The 18143-nt window shown below is 36.5% G+C and overlaps 1 protein-coding gene across 1 annotated transcript in view; it reads left to right on the top strand.

Moving 5' to 3' along the window:
- Positions 1 to 1845: 1845 nt before the first annotated feature.
- ldlrad4a (low density lipoprotein receptor class A domain containing 4a) overlaps positions 1846 to 18143 on the top strand; it is a 107855-nt gene continuing 91557 nt past the window's right edge. Inside the window, 1 exon segment of the mRNA XM_051137680.1 lies at positions 1846 to 1992. The gene's annotated coding sequence lies outside the window, so the exon portion shown is untranslated.

Below are 18143 nucleotides of genomic sequence, written 5' to 3'. Positions count from 1 at the left end.
ATCTATCTATCTATCTATCTATCTTTATGTTTATCTATCTATCTATTCATTTATTTGTTTGTTCCAACCATCCATCCATCCATCCATCCATCCATCCATCCATCCATCTAATCAATCTTTCATTTGGTCCATCTATCCATTCATTGTTTATTTGTCTGTCCATCCATCCATCTTTTTGCTTGTCTATCTATCTATCTATCTATCTATCTATCTATCTATCTATCTATCTTTATGTTTATCTATCTATCTATCTATTCATTTATTTGTTTGTTCCAACCATCCATCCATCCATCCATCCATCCATCCATCCATCCATCTAATCAATCTTTCATTTGGTCCATCCATCCATTCATTGTTTATTTGTCTGTCCATCCATCCATCTTTTCATTGTTTATTTATCTATCCATCCATCCATCTATCTTCTATCTATCTATCTATCTATCTATCTATCTATCTATCTATCTATCTATCTATCTATCTATCTATCTATATATCTATCTATCTTTATGTTTGTCTATCTATATATCTATCTATCTATCTATCTGGGACATCTTTATGTTTGTCTATCATCTATCTATCTTTGTCTATCTATCTATCTATGTTTATATTTATCTATCTATCTATCTATCTATCCATCTATCTTTATCCATCCATCTATCTATCTATCCATCTATCTATCTATCTTGGTCTATCTATCTATCTATCTTTATTCTATTCTATTTGTCTATCTATCTATCTATCTTTCTATCTTTATGTTTATCTATCTATCTATCTATCTATCTATCTATCTATTATCTATCTATTTATCTATCTATCTTTCTATCTCCATCTCCATCCATCCATCTATCTCTAATCATCTTTCATCTATCTATCTATCTATCTTGTCTATTTGTCTGTCTATCTATCCATCTTTTGTTTATCTTTATCTATCTATCTATCTATCTATCTATCTATCTATCTATCTATCTTTATCTATCTATCTTCTATCTATCTATCTATTCATATGTTTGTTATCTATCTATCTATCTATCTATCTATCTATCCATCTATCTATCTAATCAATCTATCTTTGGTTTATCTATCTATCTATCTATCTTTATGTTTATCTATCTATCTATCTATCTTTATGTTTATCTATCTATCTATCTATCTATCTATCTATCTATCTATCTATCTATCTATCTATCTATCTTTATGTTTATCTATCTATCTATCTATCTATCTATCTATCTATATATCTATCTATCTTTATGTTTGTCTATCTATATATCTATCTATCTATCTATCTATCTATCTATCTTTATGTTTATCTATCTATCTATCTATCTATCTATCTATCTATCTATCTTTATGTTTATCTATCTATCTATCTATCTATCTATCTATCTATCTATCTATCTATCTATCTTTATGTTTATCTATCTATCTATCTATCTATCTATCCATCTATCTTTATGTTTATCTATCTATCTATCTATCTATCTTTATGTTTATCTATCTATCTATCTATCTATCCATCTCTTTATGTTTATCTATCTATCTATCTATCTTTATGTTTATCTATCTATCTATCTATCTATCTATCTTTATGTTTATCTATCTATCTATCTATCTATCTATCTATCTATCTATCTATCTATCTATCTATCTATCTTTATGTCTATCTATCTATCCATCTATCTTTATGTTTATCTATCTATCTATCTATCTATCTATCTATCTATCTATCTATCTATCTATCTATATTGCTGGTGACGTATATGTGCGCGCTCGTTGGTACTCCTGTCCTGCAGATGTCGCTCCAGTGTGTTGTAAATTACTCACAGAGCGAAACAGAGGGCTGGACTGACTGGAACACAACGGGAGTTTGTGCTCTGCTGAGTTTTGGCCATGAGAGTGAGACAGTCAGTCTAGACGCTCTTGACAGCCTCGTCTGGAGGAGAGACACTTCCCTCTGCGGCTCTGTCCCCATCACGACGACACATTACAAGCGTAAGCCATTTCTATCTATCATATGAAGTTATTTTATGATGGCCGGGAGTGGTTCGAGACAGTAAATGTGCTGCATTTCTGCAAGGAAAAAGCAATTGAAGTTGTTGCAGACAGTCGCAATGGAAAAGACACTATGCGCGTTCACGCTCTTAAAGGGACCGTTGCTAATTAATCAATGCTGCGTAAATGTTCGGTTTTCCACCACACAGGACTGCGGCGTTCTTGCATTAAAGAAGCGTTAAATAACGCAGCTGTGCGCTTATGAAAACTTTTTGGGCTCAAGAACATTTCATTTTTATTTGCTGCAACGTAAGAACTTTGGTATCCTTGTCTGTTTAAAAGTTTATGTACAGAAGGTAAACACAGTATGCACTTAAAATATAAGCTGTTTGTGACAGCAAACAATGTCTGTTTTTAGTATGCAATAGAAATACCAGAATGCTGTCTCTGCATTATTTTATTTTACAGTTTTATTGTGAGAGGGGCAATATGGCTAGTATTTGTTCACTTAAATGCAGTGTTATGTGACAAAAAATACTGACACACATACACAAAAGAAGATAAAACCTGAAGCTTTGCTTTCAGAATGTTTTTGGTTTTTGCAGGGCTGTGTCTTTTTGGCATGTAATGGAGCTCTTACACTGTTGTTCCCTTATAGGCGTACATAACAACCTCAGGGGCCAGTTTGAAGACTCATAACTCATCATGTCTGAGAGAGAGAGGTGAATCAGAGACCATGGCTGCAATCTCTTTCTGTCAGTCTCGCACAGATGCATAATTCAGCCCCTACTGGTACCTTAAATGTGGCTCGACAGTAATTCTTAGAAAAACTTCCTCTGTCTCTTTCCTGGGGTCATTTTGAATGGCTGAAGTAACATAAAGTGGCATTATGCGGAGCCCCGGGCCCCAGATTCCCTCATTTGTTCCTAGTGACGCACACAGACTAGCACCATAGAGTGCATTAGTGCCCACCCACTTTTTCAGCACCGTTGGTTCCGGAAGTAATTTTTCCATTTATTTTTCCCATAGGGATTTTTGAAAAAGTCTTTGTTAAAAGGTTAGAAGTCAAACCAACTGGCTATGAGATGAATCACAACATTACAAACTTATATTTGAAGCAATAAAATAAGTGAAAATGGACAAAAAGATGAAGACACAGCTTTAACGAGGGAAAGACCTACAATCCCATGAAGCACTGCAAAATAGATAATTGAATTATTCATTTGCAATTGATTATACAGAAACTAGGCCTGTATATTTTGAGTTTACTGCAAACTATATGCATACAAATATATAAGTATCATGTAGGAAAAATTACTCATTTGCAGTGCTTTATGGGAGCGCCCATGAATTTGGTGTGCTTTACTTGCCCCTGCTCTCTGATTGGTGGAATTTTCGGTACAGCATCATGGGTAATGTAGTTTTTCACCACAAGTTCTACTATTAAACATGATTGCACACTGCTGATACAAAGGCCGTTTCAAAAGGGGACGCTCCATTTCAGATGCCTCTTACGTAGGCAGTCGACAGCAAGACAGCTGACTAGGTTTTGGAACAGAGCTTGTGATTTCCCTTCCCTGCCAAATTAAGTGATACTTCTCGCTGTCCCCCCACCCCTCCTCGCTCAATGTCCATTTGATTCCACCTCTGTTAAACACTCAGCGAGAAGTACATCATGGAAACTCTTGGTCTTGTTTAGTCATGTGGAGTATAACTCTGGTCATGCTGTCAGTACCTGCAGAAAGCACCACAGACTTCCACAGAACTGGAACGCCTGCCATTTATAAAATTCTGCGAATGCCCGGCCCCTTATGTCTTATTGGATATTTTGGCTAATTGGATAATGTTCTCAGCTTTCACTTAAAATCAGTTTAAAATGTTTTAACCCTGTAAAGCCATAATAATAAAATATATGAAAAATATGTTTTTTGAAATGGAACAGATTATTGAACCTTTAGGTATATGCATGTGTTTTTTGTGGAGTATCATATTTGATAAATCTGCAGGATGGCATTGTTGCAGAAAAGTAGAGTAGACTGTATATTGTGAACAGTTTGTATTCTTATGATGAGTTATGTACAGTTGAGGTCAAAAGTTTACATACACCTTGCAGAATCTGCAAAATTGTAATTATTTTACCAAATAAGAGGGATCATACAAAATGCATGTTATTTTTTGTTTAGTACTGACCTGAATAAGATATTTAACATAAAAGACGTTTACATGTAGTCCACAAGAAAAAATAGTAGTTGAATTGATAAAAATATGCCCGTTTATAAGTTTACATACACTTGATTCTTAATACTGTGTTGTTACCTGAATGATCCACAGCTGTGTTTTTTAGTCATTTAGTGTTTACAACTGTCCTGAACAGTTAAACTGCCACTGTTCTTTAGAAAAATCCATCAGGTCCCACAAATTCCTTGGTTTTTCAGCATTTTAGTGTATTTGAACCCTTTCCAACAATGACTGCATGATTTTGAGATCCATCTTTTCGCACTGAGGACAACTGAGGGACTCATATGCAACTATTACAGAAGGTTCAAACACTTCAGAAAGAAATGCAATGCATTAAGAACCGGGGGGTAATAACTTTTGAACATGTGTACATTTTTCTTATTTTGCCTATATATATATATATATATATCTTTTTTACATTTAGTACTGCCCTTCAGGAGCTACAGAAGATTCCTAGAAGAAATAAAAATAAGTTAAATTTACCTTGATCTTCAAATTCAAAAGTTTTCACCAGGCTCTTAATGCAACGTGTTTCCTTCCGAAACATCAGTGAGTGTTTGAACCTTCTGTAAAAGTTGCATATGAGTCCCTCAGTTGTCCTCAGTGTGAAAAGATGGATCTCAAAATCATACAGTCATTGTTGGAAAGGGTTCAAACACACAAAAATGCTGAAAGAATTTGTGGGACCTTAAGGATTTTTCTGAAGAACAGCGGGCAGTTTAACTGTTCAGGACAAACAAGGGACTCATTAACAACTATCACTAAACAAAAAACACAGCTGTGGATCATTCAGGTAACAACACAGTATTAAGAATCAAGTGTATGTAAACTTTTGAGCCATTTTTATAAATTCAACTATTATTTTCTTTTATTTTACATCTTTTATGTTAAATATCTTATTCAGGTCAGTACTAAATAAAAAATAACATGCATTTTGTATGATCCCTCTTATTTTTGGTAAAACAATTAACATTTAGCAGATTCTGCAAGGTGTATGTAAACTTTTGACCTCAACTGTATATATAAAGGAGCATCATTCCTGTTCATTGCAGTGTGCAACAAATTTTTGAGTGCTCAAGTTCTAGTGTGACACTCAAAATTGGCAAATAAATTCCAAAAAATTTCCACAGATTTCCTCTGAGCCTGTGCTCGAGCAAAGCCTGGATCAGACCCTGCAGCTAACGCTTCCCCAGAGACAGTCTTCTGCACAGATACGACTCTTATTAGAACGCAAGTGCTGAGAGGATATGAAAATAAAGCTGTCCTCCCTGAAGGTTTGTTTTTTGTTGACCTGTCTGAAGTTGGCCCAGCTGTTTACGCTGGGTGCTGCAGTTTTTGCATGATTTTGTTTTTACATCACAGTGTTTTGCCAGTGACCTTATATTGTTGCTTTCAAACAGCCAGTGAACACTGATAAAAAATGCAGTCCAACTTGGAGCAAGCATTACAGTAATCTTTTGAATCCTACCACAAATATGTTGATTGCATGACTCACTCCTTTAGTATATTTATGGAGTTCATTCATGCATAGTGTATGTACTGATACAGATATAATACGGCTGTTGGTTTACTTGTAACAGTGTTTTGTTTTTAATTGCACATTGAAGATGCTATGAAATGCAATTTTCTTTTTACTGTTGTTATCTTTGATATTGAAACAGGAAAATGTGATGGAACATCTTAAAGGTTTTATTGTTTTTTTAATCTTATTCTTTTTCTTTTTTCCACCACTGCTTGGCAAATGCAACGCGTTTGGCTTGGTTTTCTGTTTTTAGTGTGATATGAGTAAGTAATAACAGCTGTAAATTGACTTGTTAGTTTTTAGACTGCCAGAAGTTACAAAATTTGTACACAAACTTAAAGGTAGGCTCTGTGATTTTGAAAAGGCTAGTATGTCCCACCATCCCTGCAAATCACTCTCCAAAGCCATGCCTCAGACTGAGGAATATGATTGGACGAACATTTTACGGTCCTACACCTTCCACAGACCATATAAATACATGTAAATACATTTAGACCACTTAGTGATTGCTATCATGGTTGTGAAGAGACTTTCAACCAGCATGACAAAGTGTTTTTGAACCAAACCCTTCATTTATTTTAAAACTGCAAAATAAGCTTTTTATTTTCAAGATAACTACATGTGGCTTACTATTTTGAAACATCTTAAATCACTTCCAAAGCAAAGATTCACATATAATGTACTCACCCCCTTGTCATCTAAGATGTTCATGTCTTTCTTTCTTCAGTTGTAAAGAAATTATGTTTTTTGAGGAAAACATTTCAGGATTTTTCTCCATATAGTGGACTGATATGGTGCCCCGATTTTGAACTTCCAAAATGCAGTTTAAATGTGGCTTCAAACAATCCCAAATGCGGTTGTAAACAATCCCAGCCGAGGAAGAAGGGTCTTATCTAGCAAAACGATCAGTTATTCTCATTAAAAAAATACAATTTAAATACTTTTTAATCTCAAACGCTCGTCTTGCCTTACTCTCCACGAACTCTGTGTATTCTGGTTCAAGACAGTTAGGGTATGTCGAAAAACTCCAACCGTATTTTCTCCCTCAACTTCAAAAATCATTTCAAAATCATCCTACATCGCTGCAGAAGTACCGACCCAGTCTTTGCAAAGTGAACATGCAAAGATGATCAAACACCCTTAACAAAAAAGGTAAAACAGAGATATAGGACGATTTTGAAGTTGAGGGAGAACATGAGATGGGAGTTTTTCGACATACACTAACTGACATGAACTGGAACTTAAACAGTCCAGGCAGAGTGAGACATTTTAAAGATGAAAGATGAGCATTTGGCATTAAAAAGTATATAAAATGTATTATTTTATTAAGATAACCAATCATTTCGCTAGATAAGACCCTTCCTCCTCGGCTGGAATCGTTTACAACTGCATTTGGGATCATTTGAAGCCACATTTGTACTACATTTTGGAAGTTCAAAATCGGGGCACCATATCGGTCCATTATATGGAGAAAAATGTTGGATTTTTTTTTCCTCAAAAAACATAATTTCTTTACGACTGAAGAAAGACAGACATGAACATTTTGGATGACAAGGGGGTGAGTACATTATATGTGAATCTTTGTTTTGGAAGTGGACTTCTCTTTTAAATTAATGCCTACTGTTTCACATGCTATTTAAAAAAAAATACTATTCACTTTGCAGTGAATGCTGCATATTATTCAGTAAATAGCAAGCTAGTGTTTCGCATTGAACAGCCCATTATTTGCTATTTCTAGTCACAGGGAGGAAGTATTAAGAGGGCTTTTGCACTCCAGAGAGCATTTCATTGGAGAAAAAAAAATTGTTTATGTCACTGAAAAGAAGAGGATGATGATTTGTTTCCTTTTCCTAGAAGAGAAAGGCTGTAAATTTTAAGTATGTACATATGCTTAATGCCTACATATGTTTTGGAGTGCATTAGCATACAGTATGTAATAGATGTCTTCAGAGCTAACAGACTTGCACTAAAACCTACGAAGCTTCGCTTTTGATTTCATGGGGTGTAATGTATCGAGCAGAGCCAGAAAACAGGGCTTGTTGTGACTCATTCGCATGCTTTCCATCAACAATCACTACATCATAATACATGTCGTACATAAATCTTCGCTCCTGTTGTGCTGGAGCGTTAGGGAACAGGCCTGTTAGCAACAAGCCATCTATGTACTTGTTCCTAAGGTTGGGAGACTGATTAGGGACTAACAGGCCGCTGTTTTCCGTCTTCTTCCTTCTCGATCTTTATTTTTAGCCATTTCAGGCACCCTTCCCAGTCCACCCAGGGAGTCTCTCTCTGTTCTAGCTCAGGCTAAGACTACTCCAAATTCAGCGGGTTTTAGCATCTACGGCGAGGAAGAGAAAAGAGACCTTTCTGTCTTTCTGCAGGTTTCTCTTAGCTGCCTTTGAAGAAGCTTAGTTTTATTCATGTATGCTCCATAAATATTGATCAGAGTCCTGGTTCAACGCATCTTTTTGCTTTGAAGGCTTATTGATGGATTAGTTTCCTGCAGGAATAATTCATCGGGCAGGAAGAGGGAGCGTTAGGGACAGCGCTTGATTTCGAAGTCTTCATTCAAGGCCTGAATCAAGCCTGTGAGGATGCACAACACTGGAAGCAATGCCAAGGTCTTTCGTCCTTAACCTTAATATTTTTGGGAAAAATAATTCAGGACTTTTTACTGAACAGAACTGCACAGTTTGCAGCGGCTATAGTAATACCCCATGATCTGTTTATCACAGAATTTAAATCGGGAGCCGGTAAACAAAACAAAAATGGCCCGATGTCAATCACACATCCAAAATGCAGCACGAGAGAAAGATCAGAATAAAATATTAGATGTTGAGAGAGTGTTGATGCATATCTAGCCATTGCTTGCCAACATATTTATTCATGGAGATTAAATCCTGCTTTCTCTTGCGGCCATTGAAGTGTAGTCTGTCCTCAGCCGTGTCTCCAATGCCTTCCAGTTGAATGGCTCTTAAACCAGAATTATTAAATTCGTACACGTCCTGTTGCCACTCTGCTCAGTTCCCCAGCCGAGAGGACCTGGAAACACTGACTGTGTCCTAATATTTATTCTAATACTAAGTGTAGCATATTATAAAATTGCATCATAAAAGAGCCCTTTTAGCATCTAGCTAAATACATTACCTTAAAATACATTGTAACTTTTACGTTTAAATTCTGTCATTAAAGGAGTAGTTCACTTCCAGAACAAAAATTTACAGATAATGTTCTTACTCATCCAAGACGTTCATGCCTTTCTTTCTTTAGTCGAAAGAAATTATGTTTTCGGAGGAAAACATTTCAGGAATTTTGTCCATATAGTGGACTTCTATGGTGCCTACGAGTTTGAATGTCCAAAATGCAGTGTAAATGTAGCTTCAAATGTCTCTAAACGATCCCAGCCGAGAAATAAGGGTCTTATCTAGTAAAACGATTGGTCATTATCCAAAAAAAAAAAAAAAGTATACTTTTTAATCTCAAATGCTCATCTTGTCTAGCTCTGCCATGCACATGTGTACTCTGTGTAATCTGATTAATACAGTTAGGGTATGTCTGAAAACTCCCATCTCATCTTCTTCTCCAACTTTAAAATCATCCTACATTAGAGTTGTCAAAAGGTACCGGGTTCGGGACTTTCAGTACTGACATTTTAAAAACGTACATTTCCCGCTCACATTTGAGCGCTGTTGAGCCGATTTTTGAACATTGCTGATTGGCCTTACGGTGTATTTTCACTACAGCGTCAAAACCACGCTCCCTGCCGCCGGCAACGCTACAACGCCGCTGCTTTGGGGCGTGTGACATTTAAGGCAGTGCACGCCTCTGTTTACACCCTGTTTGCGTTTCGTCTTCTTATTTTAACAGTGGTTCGCAAACTAAACACTAGTATATAATGAAAGCATGCAATTACTTTTGCATGACTTTTTCAGTGATGTGATTTTTAGCTTAGTAATACACCAGTTCCGCAAACACTCAGAAGCATACGTCAAAATCTACTTTTTAGTGCGATTGGTTGACACCCGGCGTTTGCGCTCGAGATCTGCATAAAGTTGAGGAATGCCCCACCTTTTCGACACTCTCAGCCGCTCTCAACGCTTTCTCCGCACAGCTTTCAATCCCATAATGCACCTCAGGAACGTTTACGCTCGGCTTACGGGAGCGCAAGCTACAGAGCGCTTTGGAAAGGAGGAAAAATCGGCGCGCCTAGCGTTTCCACGCATTTTTAGGCGCAATATGTGAACGGCCCTTAGGGATCCGCTGACAGACGTGGCTTTCAAACGCTCCCGTTGTGCTTATGTGTAAGCGCTCAGTGAGGAGCCTGACGCTTATGATTGTAGCAAATCACAGTCATGTCTGTTGAGCACGTGAACACTATGGCCAATCAGCGATGTTTAAAAATTGGCTCAAGAGCGCTCAAATGTGAGCGGGAAATGGACGTTTTTAAAATTTCAGTACTGAAAGTACCGAACCTTTTGACAACCCTATCCTACATCGCTGCAGAAGTACTGACCCAGTGTTTACAAAGTGAACATGCACAGAAGATCAAACGCCCTTTACAAAAAAAGGTAAAACAGCGATGTAGGACAATTTGGAAAGTCGATTCTGAAGTAGAATACGCATGTGCATCGCAGAGCTAGACAAGACGAGCATTTGAGGTTAAAAAGTGTATTAATTATTAGGTTTTTTTTTAGAAAATGACTGATTGTTTCTCTAGATAAGACCCTTCTTTATCGGCTGGGATCGTTTAGAGCTGTTTATAGCTGCACTGAAACTGCATTTTGGACCCACAGGCATCAGTGAAGTCCACTATACGGAGATAATTCCTGAAATGTTTTCCTCAGAAAACATAATTTCTTAACAACTGAAGAAAGAAAGGCATGAACATCTTGGATGACAACAAGGTGAGTACATTATCTATAAATTTGTGTTCTGGAAGTGAACTACTGCTTTAATTACTCACCCTCGTGTCGTTCCAAACCTGTAAGACCTTTGTTCATCTTCAGAACACAAATTAAGATATTATTGATTATTAATTCTGAAGAAGACTGACACAGAAGAGAAGAAATTGTTGAATAAAGTCATTGTTTTTGTTTTCTTTGTGCACAAAGTATTCTTGTAGCTTCATAACATTACGGTTGAACCATTGATGTCACATGGACTATTTTATCCATGTCCTTATTACCTTTCTGGATCTTGAACATGGTAGATGCATTGGTGTCTGTGCAGGATCAGAAAGGTCTCCAATTATATCAAAAATATCTTAATTTGTGTTCCGAAGATGAACGAAGATCTTACAGGTTTGGGATGACTTGAAGTTGAGTAATTAATGACAGAAATTGAATTTTTCTCTTTAATAAAACAAAACATGCATGGACACTTGCCCAAGTAACAGCACACCATTCAGGCACCTTTGAAACTATTATTGATCATACTGCAATTTGTAACCCAACAACTGTTATTATAGGGATGTATCAAGATTGTTAGCTATTCCTTCAACAACCAAATTGTTGACCGGTGAGGTTGACCAGTGAGTTGTTGATTCATTGCAATTTGAAAAATATTTTTAGTGCAAGTAATAGTTTTATTTAACAGCAGCAGCTCTGGGCATGTGGCCAAAAGTGTGAATCCTATTGGTTGGCCAGTTTTCTTTGCAGTGCGATGGGAAAAAGATTTAACATCTCTTAGTAAAAGAAATGGTTGCACTGGCGGCATGAAAATGTTTTGGCCTGTGAATTAAAAATTAAAATGTTTATTGCACCTAATTTTCACACAGAATATTCATCTTGGTGTTAATAGACCTTAAGTCTGGCAAGCTGATTTGTGCATTTTTGAAATATGTGGCTTTGCACTAGGTGAGGTTGGTTGACTAGCAGATTAAGTTGAGGTTCAATCGTCTAGATTATTTTCTAAGATTTAATACTTTTAGCAGCAATGCTTTGAAAGAAAAGATTTGGGATGCTAATGCTAACCTTTTTTAGCTCTAACACTGAGCTATAAGTTCTGTCTCTAAATTCATCCCCTTTAAAGCACTGCTGCCACAGCCATCAAAGTACAGCTTCTGTAGCAAATCCACAGTCATCAACAATACATCTCAAGACAATTACTGTCAGATTTTAAATCGGCAGCTGGGAACAATGTTTCTGATATTATACACAATCTGTAGATCTCTGTTTTTTGTGTAGACTGTGATTGTTTTGAGCACTAAACGGGTAGATATTTAGCCTATATAGTTTTTAGTGCTGTCAAAATTAGCACGTTAACACAGGTGATTAATTTTTCCAGTTTAACGATGTTAACGCAAGGGGCGAGGCTAGGGTTGGCCACCCCACTCACAACTATTTTCATAACAAGAAGTTTATTTATTTAGTTGTAGAACATCTTTACAACCACATCAAACAGGAGACTTTAAGACGCGCACTTCAACTTATCAGCGCCAGGCACTAGTCAAAAGACTGTTTAAAAGGTACAGGTGATGAGGGACCTTCAGTAGAACTGCGGTCAGATGAGCACTGTAACCTGTATCATTTCACATTAAAGCTTGAATGAAACTATGAGTATGCGTGCCAGATTCGCGCAATGTTCAGCAGCTGCTGATCTTAAAATAATAGCAGCCAAATAACCTAATAACCCAGCTGTTGTGATGTCTTTTTAATAGAGGAAATCAATAACTTTTGTAGCTTTAAGGATTCATCTGCTGTATATTTAATTCAGTATTTAGTGTTTGATAATTTTATTACATTTCTGTATATTTCCTACTTGCTGAAGGGCACAGGTGAATAATGGGTTTGTGTAAAGATTGTTTTAAGTTCATTTAAAGTAAAACTCCACTTCCAAAACAACAATTCACAAATAATGTACTCACCCCCTTGTCATCCAAGATGTTCATGTCTTTCTGTCTTCAGTCGTGAAAAAATTATGGTTTTTGAGGAAAACATTTCAGGATTTTTCTCCATATAATGGACTGATATGGTGCCCTAAATTTGAACTTCCAAAATGCAGTTTAAATGCGGCTTCAAAGGCTCTAAATGATCCCAGCCGAGAAAGAAGGGTCTTATCTAGCGAAACGATCTGTCATTTTTTTTTGGAAAATAAAAATTTGTATACTTTTTAAACACAAAGCTCGTATAGCACAGGCTCTGGGATGCGCGTCCATGATGTTACGTACTATTGAATCATTTCGAAAGGTCACGCGGAACTACAGACCCAGTATTTACAAAGTGAACACGCAAAGACTAAGAAAGTCAAACGCCATACTCTACCTTTTTGAGCCGGAGTACACAGATGATGAACTTAGATGTGATTCGTAGTAGTGATGGGAAGTTCGGGTCATTTTACCGACTCGGACCTTTGAGTCTCGTTCAGCAAAATGAACAAATCTTTTTTCGAGTCATTTCGTTCATTTTAGCAAAATATAATAAAAATGTTACGTCTTACTTCCCTAACACATCTACTGCTTACACAAACGTTGATCACACTACAAACAAGACCAGTACATTCCAGTACAGAACCTAATAGGATGTTGCGTATGTACAACTGAACGAATCACCCCCTGAGATGACTCGTTCTTCCTGAGTCACATTAAAGATTCATTCAAAATGAACGAATCGTTCATGAGCTACTCATCACTAATTTGTAGCATCGTGGACGCACATCCCAGAGCCTGTGCTAGACGAGCTTTTGTGCTTAAAAAGCATACAATTATTTTTTTTTTTCTAAAAAATGACAGGTCATTTCGCTAGATAAGACCCTTCTTCCTCGGCTGGGATTGTTTTGAGACCTTTAAGGCCACATTTAAACTACATTTTAGAAGCTCAAATTCGGGGCACCAATGATGTCCATTATATGGAGAAAAATCCTGGAATGTTTTCCTCAAAAACCATAATTTCTTCACGACTAAAGACAGAAAGACATGAACATCTTGGATGACAAGCACTATTTTTTATTATTATTTTATTTTATCTGTCAGTAGTTACCCTATAATTGTGCTTTCTTGGATTCAGTCTGTTCAATTAAAAAAAAAAAAAAAAAAAAACGCTAGTTCCTTTGAGTTTTTTTTATGGGTTTTTATAATGGGGGGTTTTAAATGTAAATATAAATATAAATAAATATAAATTGAAAATACTGCCGTGTAAATTACACACACCACACAAAAATGCTAATTTTATATTAAGTTATATGAAGCGTTCTTTTGCAAACACAGATAACTCAGTTTTTAACAATTTTCAAAAATCATGTTTTTTCATTGTGCATTCCAATTAATCTCAATCCAACTTCAGTTGGGTTATTTTGATATAAAGTAAAACTAAAACTAACTAAAAACACAATAAAAACATGATAACATAATAAAAAACATAATTTTTGACATCTGTTTTTGCAAATAAACTCTTCATATTATTCTTTTATATGACCTTAATTTACTCTCTTGAAAAAATAGGAAAATCTTGAGCAAACCCATTGTGAGTTAGTCTTCCAGGCTTTGACGTCATGGCTGCAGCACGCTATAAGATTTGCACCATAAGTTTGTGTTTTAAAAACAGGTTGTCAGGTTAAACATTTTGGACTTTTAAAAACATATAATGACTTATCAAAATTGCTCGTACGAAAATCCTTTTTGTTCAACATGTCTTCACAGTTACCACATCGCACAATTGCACACTCTTGGATTCAGAGTTCGATTTTAACTGTTTCCCTGCCATTGATGAAAATTTTCTGGCAGTCCGTGTTTTCACTCTTATATGGTTGGGGACGCTATTATGCATCTTCTGAAATGGTACAGAATCTCTGTATCCAAAATCAAGTGAAGAAGTAAAAACAAGTGGTAGAAGCTAAAGCTAAAGTGACCATTAAACATTAAAAAGGATATAAATCAAAACTGCTTAATGTTACCAAATTAAATGTCAACCCAGGAAGTGGTATACAACTGTGCAAGCTTTTGGGGAGTTGATAGCCTTGATCTACTCAGTCTGTGTTTTGACAATTATTTTAAATCAGATCTAGATGTAGTCTTTGGAAAAAAATGTGATTTTTCAGCTTTTTGTTTTTTTTTTAGTAAAACTTAACATTCAAGTGTTAATTTAAAAAAGAATGCATGATGCTAGAATAAAACGGTTTGTTTTGTTTGAAAGCAAAGACTCTTTTCTTTCATGTAATATATTGTTCAGATATTGGACAAAATATTTTAGGGGTGATTCAAGTTTTGTAAAAATGCTAAGAAGCGTTGAAAAAATACTGGTGGGGAAAGAGTTAAAAGTCTATGCAATGGCCATTATATTGTATCTTTCATCATAAGTTTTTGACTTTTAAAAAACAAATGATTGTGGACAGATTGTTAGGGGACACGACACTGATGTTCTGCGTCACAATGTCGCAGCTATAAAACTGCACGTACGTTAGTTATAGGAACCTTTTCGATCACCCACGCAAACACGGAGTACAAACACTCCTAACCCTGTGCGTCTGGTGAGCGAGTGAGCCAGACTAGGCCTGTTATTTGATAGCCGTGGTGTGATGAGTCTAGATGACTTTGCTGATCCATGCAGACATCACTCAGCCAGCTGTGGCGGCGCGGCATTCATCAGCTGACCCGAGATCAGTCGTCGGCTCTGGTGCTATGGCAAAGATTGGGGTCACGGATCCTGATTACAGATCAGGAGTGAGATGAGGCTTGTACCTGGGCTTTGATTGCTTGATGGCGAAACCTGGCAACAGATGCCACAAAACCACAATGTGACATCATCAGTCATCGTGATCGGCTCCTTCCACCAGCTTCAGACTCATGTATGGTCATTTGTGCCGCTGCCACCTAACATGCCCATAAGTGGCGAGGCAGACTGCTCCTCGCCTGTAGCCTGCCCACGTCTCTCTCTTTCTCTCTCTCTTGCTGTCTCCCTCCCCCTCTTCTCTTCCTGGCCTGAGGAGAGAGAGCCGAGAGAAGCCTGCATTCCTACAGCATAGCAGGAAAGCTTCCTGACACAGGCGGGGAATGCATGACGTCCGTCTCCGACCGCGCGGTCAAACTGCTCTCGGGGCAGCACTCTCGCCATGGCTTGTGTTTGGCCAAACTCGGCTGGCCTGAAGGGGAAAAGTCTCGCGGTAGAGTGCGTGACACACTATTAAGACGACTAGGGTTGGGCGATATGGCAAAAAATAAAACTCTCTCTCTCTTTGTTTGTTTGACCGATTTAAGATAACAATTTTTATACATTTAATAAGCCAACTTGAAGGGATAGTTCACCCAAAAATGAAAATTCTATCATCGTTGTTCCAAACCTGTACGAATTGCTTTCTTCTGTTGAACACAAAAGAAGGTATTTTGAAGATGGTGGTAAACAGTTGACTGTAGTTCCATAGCATGGAAAAATACTTCGGATACCAACTAGTTTTACTTTTACTTACCAACATTCTTCAGAATATCTTCTTTTGTGTTCAGCATACAGGTTTGAATGACAGCAGGGTGAGTAAATGATGAGCGATATAAAATTTTTGTGCGAACTACTTTCAAGATGCATAAATATGAAGGCAAATGTTGTACAGACATGTCCTAAGGGTGAAGTCCACTTCCAGAACAACAAATTAGAGATGATGTACTCACCCCCTTGTCATCCAAGATGTTCATTGTGTTTTTTGAGGAAAACATTTTAGGATTTTTCTCCATATAATGGACTGATATGGTGCCCCGAGTTTGAACTTCGAAAATGCAGTTTAAATGCGGCTTCAAACGATCCCAAATGCAGTTGTAAACAATCCCAGCTGAGGAAGAAGCTTATCTAGCGTAACATTCTGTTATTTACATAAAAAATACAATTTAAATACCATATTTTCTCCCTCAATTTCAAAAATCATTTCAAAATCATCCTGCATCGCTACAGAAGTACCGACACAGTCTCTGCAAAGTGAACATGCAAAGAAGATCAAACACCCTTAATAAAAAAGGTAAAACAGCGATATAGATATAGAAGTTGAGGGAGAAAATACGGTTGGAGTTTTTCGACATACCCTAACTGTCTTGAGTCAGAATACACAGAGTTCAAGGAAAGTAAGACAAGATGAGTGTTTGACATTAAAAAGTATACAAACTGTATTATTTTTATGAAAATAACCAATCGTTATGCTAGATAAGACCCTTCTTCCTCGGCTGGGATCGTTTACAACCGCATTTAGGATTGTTTGAAGCCGTATTTAAACTGGAAGTTCAAAATCAGGGCACCATATGGAGAAAAATCCTGAAATGTTTTCCTCAAAAAACAAAATTTCTTTACGACTGAAAAAAGAAAGACATGAACATCTTGGATGACAAGGGGGTGAGCACATTATCTGTAAATTGTTGTTCTAGAAGTGGACTTCTTTAAACATCCTATATGTTCAGAAATAATGCAAGATAAGAAAAATGCTGAATATTTCTTAGCCTAAATGTTGAAGGTCATTCAAATTCAAAATGACTGAAAGTATAACAGGCTATTTTTAACAGTAAGTGCTCTTTAAAGAAAACAACAGCATCTTTCAGCTTGTCAGCATCATGCAAACATAACATATAAAACATACAGTAGTAATTCTGTACAGGTTTTTACATTCAGCTGCCTTTGCCTCATGTTTTTTAATGCAAAAAGCTTAGAACTGTATGTATACATTATAGTTCTTCATAGAGCACCTCACATGTGAGCAGTATTACAAGCACCGACATGTGGTCAGATCATCTTTTTCTCTTAATTGTCATCATTGCTATATTGTCAGCATGTCTAATTACAATGTTTGCTCAAACAGTTGAGGTCAAAAGTTTACATCCCCCTTTTAGAATCTGCAAAATGTAAATTATTTTACCAAAATAAGAGATAAGAGGGATACAAAATGCATGTTTTTGAACTTTTGAACAGATGAACAAATGTTTCTTATTTTGCCTAAATATCATATTTTTTCATTTAGTACTGCCCTTCAGAGGCTACAGAAGATACTTGTATGTTTCCCAGAAGACAAAATAAGTTAAATTTACCATGATCTTCAAAATTAAAAAGTTTTCACCCTCCGGCTCTTAATGCATAATGCATTTTTCCTTCTGGAGCTTCAGTGATTTTTCTGAAGAACAGCAAGCAGTTTAACAGTTTAGGAAAAACAAGGGACTCAATAACAGGTTCGATACCACATCAAAAATAACTAGGCTAAATAATGTAAGTAAAGAGTCCTAAAACAAATTTTTGAAGAAAAGTGAACAATCAGGATGTAAAGTTTGTGATTTTGAGAAAGGACAAAGCAATACTGCTGTAAAGCAAATAAAATAGCACTACACAAAACAAGAGCATCATTTTTATCTTTATCTTGTTTTCATAATCATTAGAAGCCAAAATTCAAATAAATTCAAATAAAATGTAATTAATTGTCCTGCACAAGTTCACAC

This window comes from Labeo rohita, chromosome 19 (assembly GCF_022985175.1).
Source record: "Labeo rohita strain BAU-BD-2019 chromosome 19, IGBB_LRoh.1.0, whole genome shotgun sequence".
NCBI classification, from domain to species: Eukaryota; Metazoa; Chordata; class Actinopteri; order Cypriniformes; family Cyprinidae; genus Labeo; species Labeo rohita.
This window is presented reverse-complemented; position numbering and strand designations above follow the sequence as displayed.